This window comes from Neofelis nebulosa, chromosome 2, assembly GCF_028018385.1.
Source record: "Neofelis nebulosa isolate mNeoNeb1 chromosome 2, mNeoNeb1.pri, whole genome shotgun sequence".
NCBI lineage: Eukaryota > Metazoa > Chordata > Mammalia > Carnivora > Felidae > Neofelis > Neofelis nebulosa.
In genome coordinates, this window is record NC_080783.1 from 201656352 (window position 1) to 201677335 (window position 20984).

General features: G+C 57.6%; 1 protein-coding gene across 8 annotated transcripts in view; it reads left to right on the forward strand.

Moving 5' to 3' along the window:
- The window catches only part of AHDC1 (AT-hook DNA binding motif containing 1), a 64009-nt gene continuing 43025 nt past the window's right edge, over positions 1–20984 (forward strand). For 3 of the 8 annotated variants that reach the window (XM_058718448.1, XM_058718449.1, XM_058718443.1), the window contains exon 1: positions 577–788. The gene's annotated coding sequence lies outside the window, so the exon portion shown is untranslated. Of the gene's footprint in view, positions 17–141; positions 458–576; positions 789–13504; positions 13623–20984 lie in introns of those variants that run through there. The other 5 variants (XM_058718444.1, XM_058718453.1, XM_058718450.1 and 2 more) reach the window with 4 other exon arrangements.

Genomic DNA, 20984 nt, shown 5'->3' on the forward strand with positions numbered 1-20984 from the left:
ATGGTGAGCGGCGAAGGTAAGGCGAGCTCGCAGAGGCAGCGGCGGCGGCGGCGGAGACGGAGAGAGGCAGGCAGGCAGGGCGAGGGCGAGAGACGGAGGGAGGGAGCGAGCGAGGCAGACCAGACAGACAGACAGGCGGGCGGGCGGGCGGGCGGGCAGAGCGAGCCACCCGCCAGGCTGCGCTCAGCCCCGCTCGCAGCGGAGAGAGCAGAAGGCAGGAGGAGGGAGGGGAGGAGGAGGAGGGAGGGAGAGAGGGAATCCAGCTACCACCACCCAAAGCCAGCGTCTGCTTTCTGTCCTCATTTCCTTTTCCCACCCAGCTCGGAAAGCAGAGAAAGGCAGAGAGAGCGAGAGATAGAGACAGTCAGAGAGACAGACAGACAGCCAGAGAGCGGGAGGGAGGAGGGCGGAGGAGGAGGAGCAGGAGGAGGACTACGCGGGGCGCGTTCCCTCCCAGGTTTGCAATGGGGGGGTGGGGGCGGGGGTGTCCAGGGCTGTGAGAGTGTGTGCGCGGCGGGGGGAGCGAGGGGGGCACAGAGAGCGAAGGAGTGATCGAGGTGGGGGGGGGGCGCCGCGGGAGCGGGGGGCCGTGTCCAGCGGAGTTAGCGGCGGAGAATGTGAGCCGAGACGCGAGCCATGCTGTCAGCAACGGCGGGCGGCTCAGGGCTCCTCCACGACTCCTCTCCCCAGCAGCCGGGCTCCCGCGTCGCTGCCGCCGCCGGAAGACAGACGCCCCCCAAAGCCCCTCGCCTGGCTCGGACCCACGGAGCCGGCAGCCCAGCACTCCGGTGAGTGGCGCCTCCTCCCCAGCCCTAGACCCCGCTGGGGACCGGCCGGCCGGGCTCTTTTGTGCAGCGCACCGGGGGGGGGGGGCCCGCGCCCCCTCCGCGCGCCCCGGTCCGGTCCGCGGGACCCGGTGGCTGCGGTGCCCGCGGTGCGATCGGTCTTTGTTTCCACCGGGGCCCGCGGCTCGGCTGGGCTCGGCTCGAAGCCTGGCAGGCAGCGCCGGGAAGGGGGAGGGGGAGGTGGACGAGAAGGGGGGGTGGGGAGGGGGGGTTCTCGGGTTTCCTGGCCGCCCCGCAGCTCCCCCGGCTCGGGGGCGAGGTGCGCGCCCAGCGCTGCCGCGCGCCCCCTCCTCCTTCCTCCTCCCTCGGTCTTTGGATTTAAAACTGCAATTTGCTCTCCAGCTTGCTGAGAATGTGGGGGGGGGGAATGAAGGGGGGACCGTGGGAGCGGAGAACAAGGCTGGATTTTAGGAACGGCGCTGGGAAAGGGGGAGACTGCGGAGGGAGGAGCCCCTCCCCTCCAACCCCCAAATCCCAAGGTTCCGCTGGTGCTCTGGGAGTTGAGGGGCGGGGACCTAATGACCCGGAGGGGGTGTGGGGCGGAGGAGGGATTTGGGGGTGGCCAGGGCCGGAGGGGTTGGGCCGCATGCCCGGTTACCTGGCGAACAAAGTCGGCTCACTTTTGCATAAATAAATAAATAATCGCCTATCAATGCGTTTCCTCTGGGGCTCTGATTGAATCGGGCCCCCTCTTCCCCAGGGGGTGGGGTGCTGAGTGACAGCTGTCAGCCCCCTGGGCCCAAAGCTGGGGGTGAATTGCTGAATCCCTGTGCCTTTTGGCTGAGTGCGCCTTCTCCTGCTGGGTCCTGGTCCCCGGGCAGAGCCAGAGGGGCAGGGGGCTGGCTCTGAGTCTAGGAAATAACCTTGTTTCCTGTTCTACAGGAAAAGGGACAGCAACCCAGAGTTTGGGGGCTGGGGATGAGGACTGATGGGAGCTGGAGGGGTTCCCTAGCAGCCTGACCCCCCCCAGCCTCCTGCCAGGCAAAGGGGCCAGCTGAGGGAGGAAGGATGTGGGCCTTGCTGGCCGGAGGCGGGAGCTGGGGCTGTCCCTGAGGCGGGCAGCGGGCACAGAGCGGGAGGAGGGAGAGAGAAAGAGAGAGAGAGAGAAGCGGGGGCGGGAATTCTCTACCGCAGACCCTGGGGGCCAGGGCCAGATGTGGAGGGGTGGGGAGTCCCCCCTCCCTCCTAGCTTGGGGGCCCTGGGGCTGGGCTGGGAGGGGCTGAGCCTGGTGCCCTCGGTTCTGCACCAGTGCCTGACTGGCAGGGCCAGCTGAATTTGGGCCCAGGCGTCACCCTGGGAGGCAGGGCCAGGCTGCACCAGCCTGGTCCCTGAGCACAAGGAGGGACCCTTGGGGGGCCTGTGCCTGTCTGGCTGGGCAGGCGTTTCCCGCCGGACCAGTTGGTGTCAGGCGGGACTTGGCCCCAGCTCCCTGGGCAGAGCTCAGGGTGTGAGGACAAGCTTTGCCTCCGGGTCAGGGTGGCCACATTTTGTCCGCTGCTGCTGCTGCTGCTGCTGCTGCTGCTGGCGGGGCGGGGGCATGTGCCCGGGCCTGGGCAGAGTCCTGCCAGGAGTATTTGGGGTGTTTCTATTGTTGGCTTGTTCCTGTTCCTTGTGGCCCCGTGTGTGTATGTGTGTGTGTGTGTGTGTGTGTGTGTGTGTGAGTGTGTGTGTAACTGTGTGAGCTGGGGCTTTTAAGTGAAAGATTACCAGTCTGTCCATCCCCCCCACCCTTGGCTTGGAGGCTGGGTTGTGGTGGTGAGCTGTGGGGGGACCCCCCAGGTGGCATGTGCACGCTGCTTGCCATCTCCTTCCTTTGAGCAGATGTATATTTATTTTTATAGCAATGGAAAATCAAACTGGATAGTAAGTTGAATTCATTTTTTTTCTCCTGCTGTGTCAATAGTTGGAATAACCCCCAGAGACTGGTGAACTTCTTGCCCCAGAGCTCTTACCCTTCAGAGGTTACAGAGATCCGTGAGGGTATGAGCTTAGGGGGACCAGTGGGCCCCAGTCCAAACCAGTGACTCTTGTTTCTCTTGGTCTGGCACTGGGGCGGGTGTGGGGTGGGCAGGTGTCGCCCCCTCCCCAAACATCCCCTCTATTCCCCAGGGTGTTGTCTGGCCTCACAGTCACCTCCTTGGTCAGTGCCTAAGCTGTGCCCAAGCCCTCGGGGACATTCTCCTGGTGGGCTCCCTCCTCCTGCCTGGGCTCCGGGCCCACGTGCTGATATTTATTTTCTGTAGTAAAATCCATTTTTAATGCCGTTACTTTTGAAATAATATAGAGAGAAACAAATGTGATGTGTTTAAGTTGCCCTCTGTGAGTTTTTAATGTGATCTATGGCTGAGGTAGTGATGGAAGGAGCTGTTGGGCTTGGAGAAATTTGGTGTCATAAAGAAAAAGAGCTTGCTGTTTATTACGGTTGCTGGGCTGGGGGGTCTGGAACAGGGTCGGGGGGCAGGGAGCCCCACACCCCCAGGTGCTGTGGATGGACAGTGCTACTTCTCAGTTTGGCAGTATGTGTGGTCCATGATTATTTTGCATTGCTTCCCAGCCCTTGACTGGGACTTGGATGAGGGGGCTTGGGAGTTGGGGGGCTGTTTCCCCCATTCCACCTGCTTAGATCTTGGCAGGGAGGCTTCTGGACGCCCTGCTGAGCTAAGTGGAGGTGTACTGTTGGGAGGTTGGCCTTGGACCCTACAGGAGATTAAGGGATGGGATCTCCACCTGAGGTTGTGGCTATTCTGCAGGCTGGAGGGGCCAAGTGTCCCTGGCTGGCAACTTGTGGGAAAGGGGGGGGGGGGTTGCTGCTGCTGTGGATTCTCAGAGCCCTAGAGGGACATTGCTGGTTCTCAGATCAGTCTAGAGCATTGACTTTGAGCCACTCCCTCCACTTGCTTCTGTTCCCAGTTGGATAGGGGCTTTCTCCAGGCAAACCTGATCTCCCTCATTTCCCTCCAAACCCCCGATGTCCCACCCCCAGGCCAACTTTTTTGTTTGTTTGTGGAATACAGAGCTCTGCGTCTCATGCCAGTCACCCTAGACCAGGGGGTGCCATGCCATGCCTTCATACCAGATGACCAGACTCTTCTGGTCTGGTTGAGTGAGGTCAAGCAGACTCACTATTATGGGATGGAGCCCAGCTCTGTCTCTGGGTCCCCTGGGTCTCTTGGGACAGCTCTGGAGAGGGCGAAGCCAGGATGGGGACCGCAGGAGGGAGGAAGGATAACATTGTTGCTAATGCCAGCATATGCCCCCCCCCCCCCGCCCCAGGGAGAGAGCTGGGGGAGGGGAGTGGGGGGAGAAGAGAGACCTGGACAGCCACATGCCAGGTGGAGAGAGGGAAAGATGGTGGCAGAAGCCAGCGATGAGGGGGTGAGAGAGCAAACAGGCAAGGAGAAGAGCCAGTATCACAGCCCCTGGAGGTGGGGCCCAGGGGACCAAGAAGGCCTAGGCACGTGCTGTTCCCGACCCTACAGCCTGAAATGATGAGGCGTTGTTTTTGGAGGAGAGACAAGCAAATGTCTCTGGGAAGAGGGAGGAGGACAGGTGGAATAGGGAGAGAGGGAAAGACTCTCACAGGAGGAGGGAGAATAGGGAGACAGGGGGATTCCAGGGGTCACTTGACTAATGGTCGTACCCAGGGCAACGGCTCTTCTCTGCCTTTTCCAAATGTCTGGGAACCGAGCAGAGCTATTCTTTGGACCTGGGGGCGGGGCCTGAGGCAGGTACAATGCCCCACAGGTTGTGCACACACTCTAGGCCAGGAGGCACGTGGGGTTTTAAAGGCAGGGACCATTAGGGTTCTAGAGACGTCAGGGGCATCATCCAGTTGGACCCCCTCCCCCAACCTTGTTTGACAGGAGAAAACCAAGTCTAGAGAAGGGAGCCATTTGCCCAGGGTCACAAATACTCAGCAGTGCCAGGCCTGGGACCTAGGCTCTTTGCACTCTACCACTTTGTAGTTAGAGAATAGGAACAGCTGCAGGGGGCCTCCTGGGTGCAGTGGGGGACTAGAGCCTGGAGAGAGGAGCAGGCGGGCACCCTTGTGGCCAGAGTCCCCCCAGGGGAGGGGGAGGCGCCGCTGCCGGGAGAGAGAGGGAGGGAGGGGAGAGAGGAGGGGAAACAGTGAGTCAGGCTTCCAAGAGCTGAGGATGAGAGCCAGAGCTGGGAGGGAGAGGGCAGGGAGGACTGCTCAGAAGCTCAGAGAGGGAGGGGGCCCAGCCGGGGGCAAGGAGAGCTCTAGAGGGAGGGAGCCAGCCTCTGGCCCTGACCCAGCGGTAGGGCTATGCGGAGGGAGCAGCCAATATGGACTTTGCTTGTGGTAGGTCAGCGTCCCTTTCTTTCCCTAGGATTCCACGCCAAGGTCTCAGGAGGAATAACTGTGTTCTCCCCTCCCTTCCTCAGTTTCCCCATCCCCTGTGAGCCTGTGGGATTTGGACTATTCTTGGAGAGGGAGTAAGGGGCACAGAGCCAACTAGGAGGGTCCTGAGGGATGGATGTCACTTCTAGCTCCTGACCGTGAGCTGGAGGTACTCTGGGAGCCTGTCACTGTCCCTCTTAAGTCCTCTGAGTTACCAAGTGGAGGTGTGGGGGTGCAGGCCAGGAATGCTGGGGTGCACTGTGTGTGTGTGAGAGAGAGAGAGAGAAAGAGAGAGAGAGAGAGAGAAAGAAAGAAAGAATGAGGTGCTGGTCTGGCAATGGTAGGTGAGCTTCCCGGGGCCTCTCAGGATGGCCAGTGCCTAGACAGGATCACAGTGCCCACATGTCTAGAACCAACCTCCACTTGAGGAGGGGGAGATACTGCTGTATTCCCCCTATATCCCTATGGGTCAAAGGCTCTAGAGAAGCCGGGAGGTGGGAATAACCCCTGTGGGAGCCAGTGAGAATTGCCTGTGCAGCCCTGCATGCCTAGAGCTGAGACCAGAACTAGAACCATCCCCAGGGACTGCCTGGAAGAGAGGAGGGAAGGACCCCCCTCCCACCCAGCTGACAAGAAGCTGTGGCCCTCCTTCTCCCAAGACCTAGCACCCCCCCCAACCCCTCCTTCCTGGATCCCAGCATCTCTGCCATTGGCTAGAGGACAAGAAAGGTGGGCACTGAGGATCCCTCTCCTGCCTGGCCCCGATTTGGTAGAGGGGTTGGTGAAGTGAGGGTAAAGTGAGGCCCTCTGCCTCCCCCCTTACATACACATACATACACTCAGCTGCAGTGAGGCCCTGCTTTCTCTCCCCTTTCTGCTCTGGGGTCCTTGGCCTGGGAGCCCAGAGGAGGGGCTGCTTCTGCAGCTGGCTAGCCCCGAACTCCCAGCTCAGCCCAGCTGCTACTGAAGCTTCCAGAAGCTGCAGCTCTGCATCCCCTCCCCACCCCTGAGCCAGGAGAGGCCTTTGCTGACCTGGGGGAGGGTACCTTGGGAAGCGAGTGGGCACCCTTAGAAGGACTAACACAGACAACCAGACAGATGGGTGGTGGAACAGATGGACAGAGACACCCACGCACAGGCAGACGGAGAGAGACGGACAGATGGACCAGGACAGGGAGAGACGGACAGACAGAGGTGCTGGCAGAGAGAGGAGGAGTCTGAAAAATGGAAGGGCCTGGGGAGAGACAAACAGAGAGACTGAGATGTGGAGACACAGAGATACCAGAAGGGAGATGAGGTGACTGAGATAGGAGGAGGAGAGACATGGGGAGAGAATGAGAGACAGGAAGAGATAAAGAAAGGGGGAAACCCAGACGGAGAGAGAGAGGGGAGAGGCGGAGAGGCTTGAGGCTACAGACCACAAACAGGGATTTGATGAGAATCTGGAAGGTGTTTTCTCCTGCTTCCCTCCCCAAACCCTTGGGCCAGCCAAGTCTCCATTCCTTCCACCCCCGGCTCAGTTTCCAGCTGCTAAAGAGGTCAGAGAGAAAGAGCGAGAACAAGAAAGAGAGAAGCGCGCAGAGACCCCCTCCTCCCTGCTGTTTTTGTGGGGGAAGGAGTTGCTGGAGCAGTTTCCCCAGCTCTGACCCCTATTCCAGGGTGGACACCCCTCTTGTGTCAGAAAACATCGCACTCACCACTCACTGGGTGTGCATCTCCTTGTGTAAATGCACCCCCATACTCATATCTGTACACACACACACACACACACACACACACACACACACACACGCACACACTTTGTGACATATGAATCTCACCCTTGCACTCACCCCACGTCTCAGAAACGTAACTGGGGAATTCATGCCTGTGCTTCCTTACCCATATAGGCAGTGACACACATGCCTCGTCATGGGATGTCAGGACATTGACACGCACACACACGCAGTCACGCTCTCACCCATACACAGTGACACTCATGCCGGAGCAGAGGGAGGGCTCTTTCTGGAGGTGAAGATCAGTGTTCGCAGGTGTCTGGGTGGGGGGGTGGTATGCCCTCCCCGTCCTTCCCAGCTGGCAGGGTGGGGAGGCTGGTGGCCCTCTCGGCCACTGGGAGTCTTCCTAGGGAGTTGGCTGGTGGGTTGGGTGGTGTCAAAGAGCTATCTGAAAGTTGGTCAGGGTGAGCGTGTGCACGTACACACACATGGGCACATGTGTATAGGTACAAGATGGCAAGTATCTGCTGTGTGTGTGAGAGAGGAGCGCGTGTGAGGTGGGAGATGTGGGTGCGACGGGGAGATCCAAGGTGCGTGGACTCTGTGGGTGTATGTGTGATAGCTACTTGGCAGGTATGTACATGCGCATGTATGTATATGTGACAGGTGCGAAACCTGGCTTCGCAGAGTGGGAGTGTACCTAGTGGGTGTAGGGACTTGTAGCACTTGTGCGTGAGGGTACAGGGCCCTGGGGGTGAGCTACATGTATGTGAGGGTGCAGTGTTATGCAGATGTGAAGGTGCGGGGGTGTAGGGGGGTGTAGGCAGTGTGCACAGGGGTAGCTGCCTGTGTGAGGCTGTGAGCTTGCAGCCAGGGCTGGAGGGCTGTTTTCCAAGGCCAGGATGCCGCTTGAACAGAGGCCATCAGCATGAACACATGCAAAGGGGCTCCAAGGCTCACAGTTGGGCACTGACCCACACAGACGCACAAGGACAGACATACCCGCCCCTGTCCTCCCTCTTCCTCTCTCCTGGCGTCAGTGGTTTTCAAAGGAGCCTCCATGAGGACTGTTTGCTGTGCAGTTCCCCCCACCCCCCAGCCTGTGCCTCTTCAAACACAGTGATGCCCTCCAGGCAGCTTTGTGGAGGCTCCTGCCTCAACCATCTGAAGGCAGATGGGTGGGTTGAGATCCGCTGCTGCCCCCCAGGGAGCGAGGAGGCGGCTCTGCTCCTCTGGCCTGGGCACAGGCTGAGACAGATGGACAACCCCCCACCCCGTACCCCTACTCTGTTCTCCACACCCCCGCACAGGGTCTGGGGGTGGGCAAGCATCCCCGCCCCCAGAAGAGGGGTTCTCGCAGGCAGTTCTGAGCAGAGGTTAGGACTCTGCCCATCATCTCCCCGGAGGGACACCTGTCCTCCCGCAGCCCCATCACGTGTCTGAGCACAGGGACCCAACTATAGCCCCCAACACCTGAATATACAGTGCCCCTCCCTTACTCACAGCTCCAACACCCCTGAATACACAACTGCCCCACCTATAACACAGCCCCAACACTTCCACAAACATACCACCTCTCCACATAATCTACTTTTCTGACATCCAGCTGCCCCATATACACACACAGCCCCGTCACGCCCCCAAACACACAACTGCCACACACCTCCCCACAGAGACACATAGATACAGCCCTAGTAGTGAACCCAAACCCAGGTTGTTATGATCCCCAGCGTACTCCCAAACACCCAAGACCCAACACCCACACACTTAGCAAGTCCCTCTTTAAACCGGCACCTGCCCAGATCCCCCCAGAACCCTGCTGCAGCCCTAATACCTTCCACTTCCTCAAACTCTCAGAGCAGCAACACCTCACCGGACACATACACAGACTCCTTGCAGCCCTAATGTTTCCCCCACCTGCAGCCCAGCACCTCCCCAAACACACCAATCCAATCCCTACACCTTTCCAAACACACAACTTCCCCCCACCCACATCACACATACGCACACTGCCCACTCAACACCCACTCACACAAGGACGCTACCTGCAGCCACACCGTTTACCTCAGCCGCGCAGACATGGCTTGAGTTCTAGTATACTTTTAAACAGATGATGTCCCCCCAGCTTCTCGTACCTTCGCAGGCATGCACATACACATACTCCCCATAGACCCAGCACCCCAACAGGCAGTCCTCTGTATATCCCCAGTAAGCCCCAGCCCTTTCCTCAGCCATCCAGGGGCCCAGGGACAGCCCTACACCTCTCCAGGCACACATAGCAGCAGCTTGGTGACAGCCCATTCACCCCCCCAGAGCCCACAAGCGGCTCTTCCCTGCCCTGTCGCATACCCCACCTCAGTTGCTCTGCAGCCCTCACTCCCAGCCCCAAACATGCCCCGCCCCCAGCACTCTCCATCACGGCTCCCCCCCCCACCTCTGCTCTGGGGGGCCCCATCCCCCAGACACCCTCCCAGACAGCTTCAGTCATCCCTGCACACACCCTTGCTCACTCTTGTGTACTCTCTCTCCTCTGCTGTCCAGCACCCCCCACCCCCATCCGACTTCCCGGGGCCTCCTCTGCCTGGGGAGGCACCTCCGCCTCCCTCACTGCCCCAGGCCTTTCATTCCTGGACAGTGAGCCTGTACATCTGGTTCAAAGCTGCCCCACCCGAGACCCTGGGCTCTGGACACCTTGGCCTGGGCTTTGGGGGCTTGGAGCCTCTTTGGGGGCTCTTGGCACCTGGTCACCCTGGTCTCACAGCCAAGAATTCTGAGTACACAGCTTTGCCCTGGATCCGGCATATATGTTGTGTGGGGGTGGTGGTGCAGGGGGATTTACCCCCAGCCTGCACAATCTCAGGTGCTTGCCAACCCCCCCACCTTGGCTTACCTGAGAGGGACATTGGGCCTGGGGCTTCAGGGAGAGAGATGGGTGAGGTGTTGGCTTGACATACTCCCTGCCCCCCCACCTTCATTGCCCCCCCCCCCCCCCCAGATCTGGCTTCGGGGCTTGGTCTCCCTGGGAGTCAGTTCCGACAGTGAAGGTTACTTTACTAGATGCATGATTTTAAACGGAATCTCCACCATCTGTTCCACCCCCTAATTACAGATGCACAGAATCCGCCTCAGAGGGCAGCGTGAGGGGAGTGATTTAGAGGCTGAGCTGCTTCTGCCTGCATTAGGGCTGGGGAGATTTGGGGGGGGGGGTGCTCTGGGTATTGCTCACAGCCCCCCCCCAACATCCCATGTCTTTCCCAGGGGCCCCTCATGCCTCTTCTCTTGCTGGGGAAAGGCTCATAGAAAGTTTCCCCCGACCCCCAAGACCTGAAAGAGGAAGCAACTGCAATACTGAGGGAGGGGTCCCCAAGACATTGCCTGCGTCCCAGGCCCCAAGTCCTAGGATGCAGGCTCCATTAGAGCCTTAAAAAATTCAGTGGATCGATCTCCTGCCTGCCTCTTTGCCCTGGGGAGCCACAGACTCTGGCCTGGCCCAGCTGTCTGCCCACCCCAGGGGTAGCAGGGGATTGGTGAGGTAGAAGGGGGGTCAGAGCAGAGGTGGGGGCAACTAGGTTCTGGCAGCAGAGGACGTGGGCAGACATGCCAAGACCCATCGGGTGTGTTTGCACGCATGTGCCCATCCGCCTTGGTGCAACTAGAAAGCCTGATTCCCAGCTTGAGCCATGCTCTGCGGGGCTGGACCAGCACTGGGGGTCGGAGGGGATGGGCCAGGGCCTGGGCCTCGGGGTTCTGAGAGACGCTGGACTATACACACTCTGAGGACTGGACCACCTCTGCCCATAGGTGCCAGGGACCTGGCCCCCAGCCTGCTTGGTGGTGGCAGTGGCGGGCACACTGCGGTAGACGCCGGAGCATTCACTGCGGGGAGAAAGGGAGCGAGGTTGGGCTGGAGGAATTTTAAAGATTGCTGCAGGCAGGAGGGTCTCTGGAACCCCGTGGAGCGGGCAGTCATGCAGAAGTAATCCTATCGCTGCCTGCCTGGAGGAGTGGAGGGGAGAGGGGGCAGGGAGGGAAAGGATGGAGCTGCTGCCCCTTTCCCACCTCAGCCTCTGCCCCAGCCAGCTGTGGAGGGCGCCAGGGACCCCAGGGGTCTTCCCTGAGGAGGCACCTGGTCTTCTCCATTCCACTGTGGCATGTGCCCCCTGGAGGGGCAGCGCCCCAGCTGTTGCTCAGCTCCAAGCTCCGGGTATTATAAATAATGCAGCTCAGAGGTGGGGGCCGGCTCAGCCCCCGGTCACCTTGGGTCACCCACTGTGGCGTCTCCAGCTGGCAGTCTTGTGGCAGAGCCCCTCTCCCTTCCAGCCTGCTCCTCCTCTTTTGCTGTGTGAGCTTGGGCCAGAGGCCCAGCCTCTCTGGGCCGGGCCGTGGAAGAACCCAGAAAGCCCTGTCCTTTTGTCCCACCCCCTAGCCCTCACAGGTTAACTAGCAGCTGGCTCAGCCAATCCAGGCTGGAGATGGCTGTCCTGCTCTACAGGGGCCTTACCCATTCTGGCTCCTCCATTTTGCAGATGGAGTAACCGAGTCCAGAGAGGGAAGGATGGCCAAGGCCAGCCAGCTGATGAACCCCTCCTTCCTGCCCCATTCTGCTGTCACTCAGGCTCTTCTCAGCTTCAGCTCAGCTAAGAGCAGGGCCTGGGGGGTGGGGTGGGCGGGGGATGTTTGGGAAAGTGGTTGCGGCTGAGAGGTTGCCATGGCGATGCTGCAGGATGCCGAGCTGAAGTGGGGGTCCTACAGGGTCTCTGGGGCCCCCAGCTCCACACCCCTGTGGTCTTCTCCCCATCTTCTGTCCCCCACCCAGATGCCTGTCAGGCAGCTTCGGTGACAGGCTTGGGTGGGTGACAGGTGGTGCAGGTGATGGGCTGGGTGGGTGACGAGCTGGGTGGGTGACAGGTGGTGCGGGTGCGAGGCAGGCAGGTGACAAGCTGGGTGGTGACGGGCCCTGCTGATGACAGGCAGGGGGTGTGGTTGGCGAGGATGCTGTCTCCTGGCTGGTGGCCTGTTGCAGCCCCCCACCCTCATGCGTGTGCACACACATAGACTCTGGGCGCAGAGCTTGGGGCTAAGATACTAATGAGGCTTATTACGTGTGGAGGGGCAGGTGCCCAGGCTCACTAATGAGAGGCCTTTAACAAATAGGGGAGGCAGCTGGGGGCTGCGAGGAGTTTGGCTGGCCCTCCAGAGCTGAGGCCCTCGGGGTCCCAAACTGGCTGGAGGACGAGCCATCCTCCAGCCAGATTGGGACCCCTCCTCCCCTACCCTCTGACTGCTTGGGTTTATGCTAGTATTACCGCAATCATGATAGTTACCATTGTTCAAGCTTTTGCTACACTGCACCAAACCCTGAGGTGCATCTTCTCATTTCCACTCAACAGTTCAAGGAGGGAGGCACCGTTACGCACTTTGCAGATGAGGAAACTGAGGCTGCAAGAAGGCAAGGGACTTAACACAGTTTCTGGCGCAGCTGGAATTTTAATTCAGGTCTTCCTGTCCCGACACCATGCCTTAACCACCCCATCAGTGACACTTCAGTAGAACTCTTGGTCCAGACTCAGACCCTTTTTCAAGGCCTCAGTTTCACTCTTCTGGAAAACGGATGCCTGGTGGAGGGGTGATCACCATAAGCTTCTCAGCTCTGACTTGAACGGCTTTCAGGGACTCCTCCAGGTAGCTGCCCCATACTCACCCCATGTGGCCCAGATTTTGGACTGGAGAGAGGGCAGGGCTAAGTGTTGAGGGAACTGAGCTGAAGAGGGGACACCTGGGATATGTGAGCCACTTCCTGCATTGTGCGGTGTGGAGGCTGAGGCCTGGAGAGCAGCAACCGCCCAAGGTCACACACCCAGTGAGCTGTAGGGCCCCAAGGGATCCCAGGTCTCCTGGCCTGTTGAAAGGGCGGGGCTGGGTGTGGTGCCTTGGCTGGGAGGCTACCTCCTCCTGGGCCCCACCCACCAGCCTTTGCTTCTTCCCTGGAGTCTGTGAGCCCCCAGCAACCGGGAGGGTGTAGGGGGCTGTTGGCTGCCGCTTTAGGGCCATGCCCCCTCCCAATCAATCTGGGTCCCTAGTGTCAGTTGAGCCCCTCCCTTTAGAACCCGTTGGGGTGGAAACTCCCTAGCAACAGCTGATCGATGGGTTAGGGCCCTGACATTGGCCTGGGGCCACAGCATGACCCTGGAGGGACCAGGCTGGGACTGGGGGCTTGGAGGGGAATTTAAGGGAGAAGAATTAGGCTCATAAATCTTGGAGCAACTCACTTCTCCTCCTCCTCGACCTTAATCTCTTACCAAACCTGCTCTCCAGCTGCGCATCCAAGGCTGGGGGGTTAGGGAATCCACCTTCTCATTCCCCTTACCCTCCAACTGATGCTCAGCCCCTCCTGACATTGTACCCCCTATAGGGAAGAGAGTGGCAGCCACTGCTGTTGGACAAAATTAGGATCTTGTGTCTCCAGACTACTGCATTTGGCCTCTGATTCATAGGGGTAGGTAGGGCAGAGAGCTTCAGTGCCTCAGTTTCCCCAGCCTTGAGTTTGAAATCCTCTCTTGATGCCTGTCCGCTCAATCAGGAAGGAGTATTAAGTCCAAGAGGGATCTCACAGCTGCAGGACACATGGCCCTGTCCTCAGAAGCCCCAGTCTGAGAGGAGAAGCACAGCCCTGGCCTTGGGAGCCCTCAAACCCAGAGGTGAGGTCTAGAACCCAGGCTGGGCCTGTGCCAAGGTTCAGGTGGGGAGTGGGTGGTGCTGAACGGCTTTCTGAAGCAAAGGCTGAGGCTAGGGGGAGGCCAGAGGAAGGGTGATGGTTCGCCTAGAGGCCTGGAGAGCCGTCTTTGGTTGGGGGTTGCGGGGGGCGGGAGGTGGGGGGGGGGAGCCTGGAAGTGTCTGGCTTTCCCACAGGCCTGGGCAGCAGTAAGCTGAAGTTCTGGGGCCCTCCTGGCTCCCCAGGGAACCCACTGCTGCCTGGCCCTGGGGACCCAGGCGTCCTGGCGGGTGAGGGCGGGTCTCCAGCAGGCGCCCTGCCAAACCCCGCAGCCTGCTCACCAGGAATCTTGTTGCTGAGAGATGGAAAATCCCGGCCCGGCCTGCAGCTCATCCCTCCCCTCCGGGAGGAGGAGGGGCCCAAAGATTCCTTCCTGCATTCCCCCTCCCATTTGGGGCAGGGCTCTCCTTGGTAGTGGGTGGGGCTGGGGGGCCCAGGACAGGCCTCTAAGGCTCTGGGTCACATGTCCTGGAGCCCAGCCCAGCCCGCAGTGGGCACCAGGGCACTCTGGAGGCAGAATGGGCCTGGTGCGGATGAGGAGGGGTGGGGGTGGGGTACTGAAGCCAGAGGGGGCCTGGATGGGGGCTGAGCCCGGCCCTGGCCCCACTGGCTCCCCCAGGGCGGAGGGTGAAGAGTTGGTTCTCTCCTTGGACAGGAAGACGAATGATCCCATTATGGGAGCGTGATTTTATTCCACGTGTCACGGAGTCTGAGATTAACTTGCTCACCAGTCTGTGACAAACCCCTCACACCCTCACACCCAACACACACACACACATACACGCACAGAGACACACATATCCTTGGTCTTACAACGCACATCACACAGGCACAGATAAACGTTTCCACAATACAACACACAGCACAGTCCCACGGAGGTACAAGGAAACACTCACATCTAGACACACAGCCTCAAAAGCACAACATTCCCTCACTCACACCAAGGCCACATAGACCCACAGCTACAAACAGGCAGTCCGGGAGCCCTACTTCGACAGGCACAGATCAAGGACACACAGTGCCCCGTAGACACAGATACACTTAGACACACACAAACCCGGACACAGTCATGCGGACAGGCATAGACCAACAGGCACACACACTGAGACAAAGGCCCAGATACATACAGAGACAAAGACAGGCACAGACACACAGCCGGCAGTGCGCACACAAGCACAGGCGTGCATACCCGGACACAGACAAAGACAAATAAATGCCCAGAGGTTTTGCTGTGGACAGATGTAAGGAGCACGCACATCTGGGCCTCCTCGGCCTCCCTGCCTGGGGACATAGTAATCTGGCGCCTGTGGCTCCAGGGAGAACTCTGAGGAATCTCTCAGAGCCCCCCACCCTGGGCCCAGGGCCAGCCCCCACCTCTGGCACAGGGCCCATGGCCGAGGCTATGGAAGCCACACCCTCAGTAGAGCTGCGACATCTCTTACCTTACCCTGCCTGTTGGACACACACAGGCACACTGTCTCCCCCTGCGCATGCTTACAGCACCCCGCACCCCCCCCCCGCCATGCCCACACAGAGTTTCTCACTCACCCCCCCCTTAGATGGCCCCTTCTTGCTCCTTGTCTTTCTCCGTCACCTTCCCCGCCCGCCACCCCAAGCACACATGCACGACCTCGAGCACCTGCACCCACAGCCCTGTGACACACACCCTCACCTTTTCTCGCACAGACCCACACGAACCCAGCACACAGGCTCTCTTTCACGGGCACCCTCCCCTTCCCACACAGACCCCCCCCCCCCCAGGCCCATATACGTGCGCTCCTTGACATACCCCACCCTCTCTCTCACAGACTCATTCACAAACGCAGCACACACACCCGCTCCCCGACATGCATCCTCGCCACTTTCTCACATGCGTGCGCGCGCGCGCACACACTTTCAGAGCCTCCCTCACACCATCGCTTTCCTTCCTCTGTCTCTCACAAACATTCCCTCTGCCAAGAGTGTAGCTCTGCCGCAGAGCAGCCCCTGACAGTATTTGTCACTGTTCTCCACCGCGTCCTTGGCCTGCCTGGCCCCAGTCCCTTCCCCTCCACCTCCAGCCCTGTACGCTGTGGCCTGGTACTCTTCTGTCATTTCTCTGTTGAGCCAACACTTATATACGGAGCGTCCATTCAACAAATGTTGATTGAGCATGGATTATTGGCTAAGCACTGGGGACACTGGGGACACAGGCCCTTCCCTCATAGAGCTCTCAGTTTTGTGACCAGTTTGTTGCTTATCTCACCTGATGAGATTTTAAGGTAACCCTGGGTCCTGTATGTTGAGGGATGTGTAGGAATTCACAAGAGGAAACATATGGGGAAGGTGTTCCACACAGAGGGAACAGCATATGCAAAACCTGGAAATAAATCAAGGTATGGTATGGTATGGTAGGCAAATGGGGTGATGTTGAGAAGAGACGCTGCATAGAAGGCAGAAGCCAGATGTCACAGAGTTTAGCTGCTGTGATCACAGATTTGGATTTTGTCTAGTGAGCCACAAGGAGTCATGGGAAGTCTTTAGCGACAAAGTAAGGTGGGAAGAGACTGGAGGCAGGGAGGCTAGTCGAGAGGCTTACGTGGTACAGATGGGAGGTGATGGTGGTCTGATCTAGAAGAGGCAAGTGGAATGGAAGAGGAGGCTCATTTAGGAGCAAGGACATGTGGCATCCCCCATTCTTTCCTGCGTGACCTCAGGAAAGTTACACAACCTCTAAGCTGGGTCCACCATGCGAGAGTGGGACAGTACAGGAGCTGGGCTTGTAGTAAATGCTCAATCAGTGATAGCCATTGTTGTCATTAACAGTAGGGCACAGGGACATCGGATGAAGAGCACTGAGCCCCTCCTGAGTGCTGGGTGCTCTGCCAGGGCTGGGGCCCCGAGGTGAGGTAGTCTGCAGCTCTGGGTAGCCCAAGCACCTGGTAACCATGGCTCACGCAGACAAGATAGGGCTGAACGTGGGGATGCAGGCTAAGCACCCTGGAAGATTAAAGGAGGACGAGGCAGCACCCGTCAGGGCTCCGGGAGGCTCACGAAGGAGCTGGCATTGAGCCAGACCCTAAAGAGGCTGGTTGAACTTGGGCAGGCAGAGGTGGAGGGAGGGGCTTCAGATAAAGGGAACCATGTGGACAACAGCCGCATGTTGGCCTTGGGCAGGCCAAGGAGTCTAATCTGGCTGTTGTGTGGGACACAGACTGGGGAGTCTTGGGATGGGATTATGGAGGAGGGGCCAGGTGACCAGCGGGCCCGGCAAAGGGGTGGTCAGCATGGGGTTGAGCCGCACTCTAGAAACCTGATTTGTTGGTGGTGACACGGAATGTGGTCATTAGAGACTGTGCTCCAGGTTCTGCTGCTAAGCCATTGGGTGACCTCAAACAAATACCGTGCCCTCCTTGGTGTCAATTTCCTCATCTGTGTGATGAGGTGATTAGTCTTGAGTAGAAGGGAATTCTGGTATCATGTGCTAGGGTTTGGTCTAGCCAACTTTGCAGGGCATCATCTGGCCTAGAATTCTGGGCCTCAGCAGTGCTTTCTTCCTGAGCATTCTGAGCAAAAGAAAGGAACAAAATGAGGGGTTCCCCAGAGACAGATTTGGGGCCTTCTGAGTGAGGGGCCAGGAGCTCAACATGGAAAAGAGGCATCTTTGCCAGGATCAGACTCCAAGTCCCAGAGGTAGCCCAGGAGAGAAGGCCAAGGTCCCTCTTCCCTCCTGCCCTGACCCTTGTAGTGGTAGATGTGGGCCATGTGCCCAGGAGGGCACAGTGCCCAATCCCTGGCCCAAGGGGTGTCAGGACCCTTCCTGCCCACTCAGGGAGGAGCAGGGCTGGAATTCCAGAATGTGGCTCCGGGCTTGGAGTCCCCTGGGGGCAAGGAGCCAGGAGGCCCATTGGTGGGGTGGGCAGGTAAATAAATGCCTGTGGGCTCTACCATTGATATTTGGGGTTGCCAGGAGTTGTGGTATAAGGCAGGTTCTGGTGACCCCCCAGCTGCCCTGGATCCTAGCTGCAAAGGGCCCTTTAAGCATCTCACCTGTGAGGTGGGGCTGGTAGAGAATTAATTTCCTGTACTATTTTAATTTTGCTGTATTTAATTTGCTGTTTATTTTAATTAATTAACGGCGGTAATCGTCTATCATAACTTGCTGCTGCTGGCTCTTCTTCTTTTCGGAGGGGTGGAAGGCCAGGCCAGGTGATTGCTGAGTCAGCTATGGGGGAGAGGGAGAGCCCTGGGGGTATGTTCCTTTTTGTCTTTGCCCTTCTCAACCCAGGGGTCTTCTCTACTCTCCCTGGCTCTCCTCCAAAAGCCCCCCCACCCCCACCCCACACTCCTCACTTGTGATGCCTCCTACTCCTCTCTCCCCAGGTTGGCCTCAGGGCTTCATGTGAAGTAAAGAGAGGCCAAGGCCCCTGCCTATGCCCCAGTAAATATATTTTAATGTCAGAGGGTGGTGGTTTAGAGGGTAGGGAGCTTGGCATGCAACCCAAGCAGTACTTAGAGACTGGTTGAGGAAACTTTCAAAGTGGAGGTCTGCTTTTTGAATGGCAGCCCCCTTCCCCACTCCAGTGCCCAAAGAGCACACACATTTGTGTGGTCAGGCCTGTAGGACCGTAGCGTGTCCACCCACCTGCAAACACATCCACAGCATGTTTTCAGTTATTAGTTAATCTCTAGGATGGACCTCCCTTGTAGGGATGAGGAAATGAAGCCCAGAAAGGCTAAGTGACTCGCCCAAGGTCACACAGCAACTAAGAGAATCAGGGCCCGGATTCTGGCTGTCATCCCTCTGGCTGCGTAGAAAGGGTTAACAGTGGGAGGGAGGGGAAGGGAAGTGGCTTGGGGATTAGGGTAGGGGGGATTAGGTCAGAAGACTGATGGAGCCAGGAAATGGGGTCCTCTGGCTTTGGAGGATGTGGGGAGAGCTGTGGGTTCTTGCCACAGGGGGCTTCCCGAGGTATGAGGTCTCTGCCACCTGTTTCCATTTCCCTGTGTGTCTTCAGTTGTCTTTTTGGAACTGGGGTTTGCTTTGTCACTTGCACTGTACCATACCAGGGGGGCCCTTCCATGGCTAGGTGGAGCCCTACTTTTATTTAGCAAACACTTACATAGCATTTCCCATATTCCAGGTACTCTTCTAGCTTTATAAATGGATATTCATTTCATCATTAAAGCAGCCCTATTATGATCATCCTTGTTTTATATATCAGAAAACAGGCTTCGAGGGGCACCTGGGTGGCTCAGTCGGTTAAGCATCCAACTCTTGATCTCGGCTCAAGTCATGATCTCGTGGTTCCTAAGTTCGAGCCCTGCATCAGGCTCTGTGCTGATGATGCAGAGCCTGCTTGGGGTTCTGTCTCTCCTTCTCTCTGCCCACCCCCCACTTGTGCACATGTGCGCTCGCTTTCTCTCTCTCTCTCTCTCTCAAAATAAATAAATATAAGAAAAATTTTTAAAAAAGAAAACAGGCTTTGAAAGGTTAAGTAACTTGCCCGAGGTCCCATAGCTAGTACGTGGTGGACAGCATTTGCATTTGGAACTCTGGGATCCAGAGTCCTTGTTCTGAACTACCATACTCCCCTCCCCTCTTAATGCTGTAGGTGGGAGATGGGAGCCCTGAATTCCCTGGAGATGTGGCATCTTTGGGGAGTCTCTAGTCTAAGTTGACAGGGAGATCTGGCCCCACCCTCGCCAACCCCAAGTCTGCTAAGGCAGACAGATCCCGCAAATCAAGACCTGTTTTGTGGGGGAAGCAGTCAGAGCATCATCAGGTGGGCCTGGCTGGAAGGCACAGGTCAACAATTAGGAAGCCTTGGGTGGAGCCTGGATTGGGCTGCAGTGCTGGCCATGGCCGGGGGTGGGGGGTGGGGTGGGGGGGGGGAGGATTGTGGGGACAATTAAGGTGGGCCTCAGACTGTGCCCTCAGAGAGCTTGCTGTCTGGGAAAACCAGGCAGATGTGTCTGAACAGTTACCAATAGTTGTATAAGACAACAGGAGACAAACATCACAAAGCATGATGCAGACAAAAAGAGTTTGAGCTTTGGACCCATGTAACTAACCTTAGTTACTTGACTCCTTTCTAAGCCTCAGTGTCCTCGCTTGTCAAGGGGAAATAAAAATGGCACTGACTCTATAGGGTCTGATGAGGTTCAAAGGAGATAAAATGTGAAGGGCGCTCTGGAGCAGGGGCTCAGTGAACATCCATCTATAGATGCTGAGAGCCAATCTCTGGAGAAGGAAAGGGTCCCACCCCTGGGGCTGGTATTGGAGCAGATCAGGATGGGAACGGTGAGGATGAGGAGGGTAATGAGAATCTCACTTTTGGAGTCAGGCTGCTTGAGTTTAAATCCCAAACATGACGAGTTGCTTACCCTCTCTGGGCCTTGATTTTCCTATCTGTAAAATGGTATTATAATAGTGTTTCCCACCCCCACAGGGTATTATGAGGATTAAACTAGTTAATTCACTTATTCAGTAAGCAATATTGAGTACCTGCTAGGTACCAAATATATTGCTACTCACTGCAGATAATAAGTGGTCAATACATGTTAGCAATCTTATTATCATTCTTCATATTGGGGGTGGCTATTCAGGGAGGAGGCAGAGGCTGAGGCTTTTAGAATGGAGTTGAGTGACACAATAAAATGTTGTAGAAGTAACAGCAGGCTGATATTTATTGAGTGCTTACTATGTGCCAGGCACATTAGCTCAGGTACTTGTATTATCTCTGTCTTGCAGATAGGAAACAAGTTCAAAGAGGTGTAGTGACATGCCCAGAGAAACACAGCTTGTAAAGGGTAGAGCTGGAGATTGAGAGACTCAAAAGCCAGGCTGTGAAATCACAAAGCTATAAACCTGCTTAAGAGATGTTGTAGGGTGGGGGCAGTGATCCAGCAGAGGAAGGAGGGGGAGACCTTGCCAGGAGAGGGACAGAAGTGGGCAAGGCCTCCAGATTCAGGAAACAATGAGGGAATGGACCAAGTCAGTATATGCTCCCCCAGTGGTTTTCCCCGGCAGTAAACAAGGTATGAGCTCAGGGTAGGGAGCAAATGAAGACTGGAAGAGGGTCACCTTGAGAAATGGGCACAACTGAAAACGATGGGGAGCCAGCTCATTCCAGGCATAGCCCACAGTATCAGCAAAGGCCCAGAGGTGAGAATGAGAAGAATGGTTTAGAGCTGAGAAGTGGGGGAAATGGCTAAGAGAGGTCAGAATGAGGGTTGGGAGGACTGGTGGCCTCAGGGGCCTAGGGAGAGTGACAGCCCCAGGGAAATAGGGAGGGTGACAGATTCA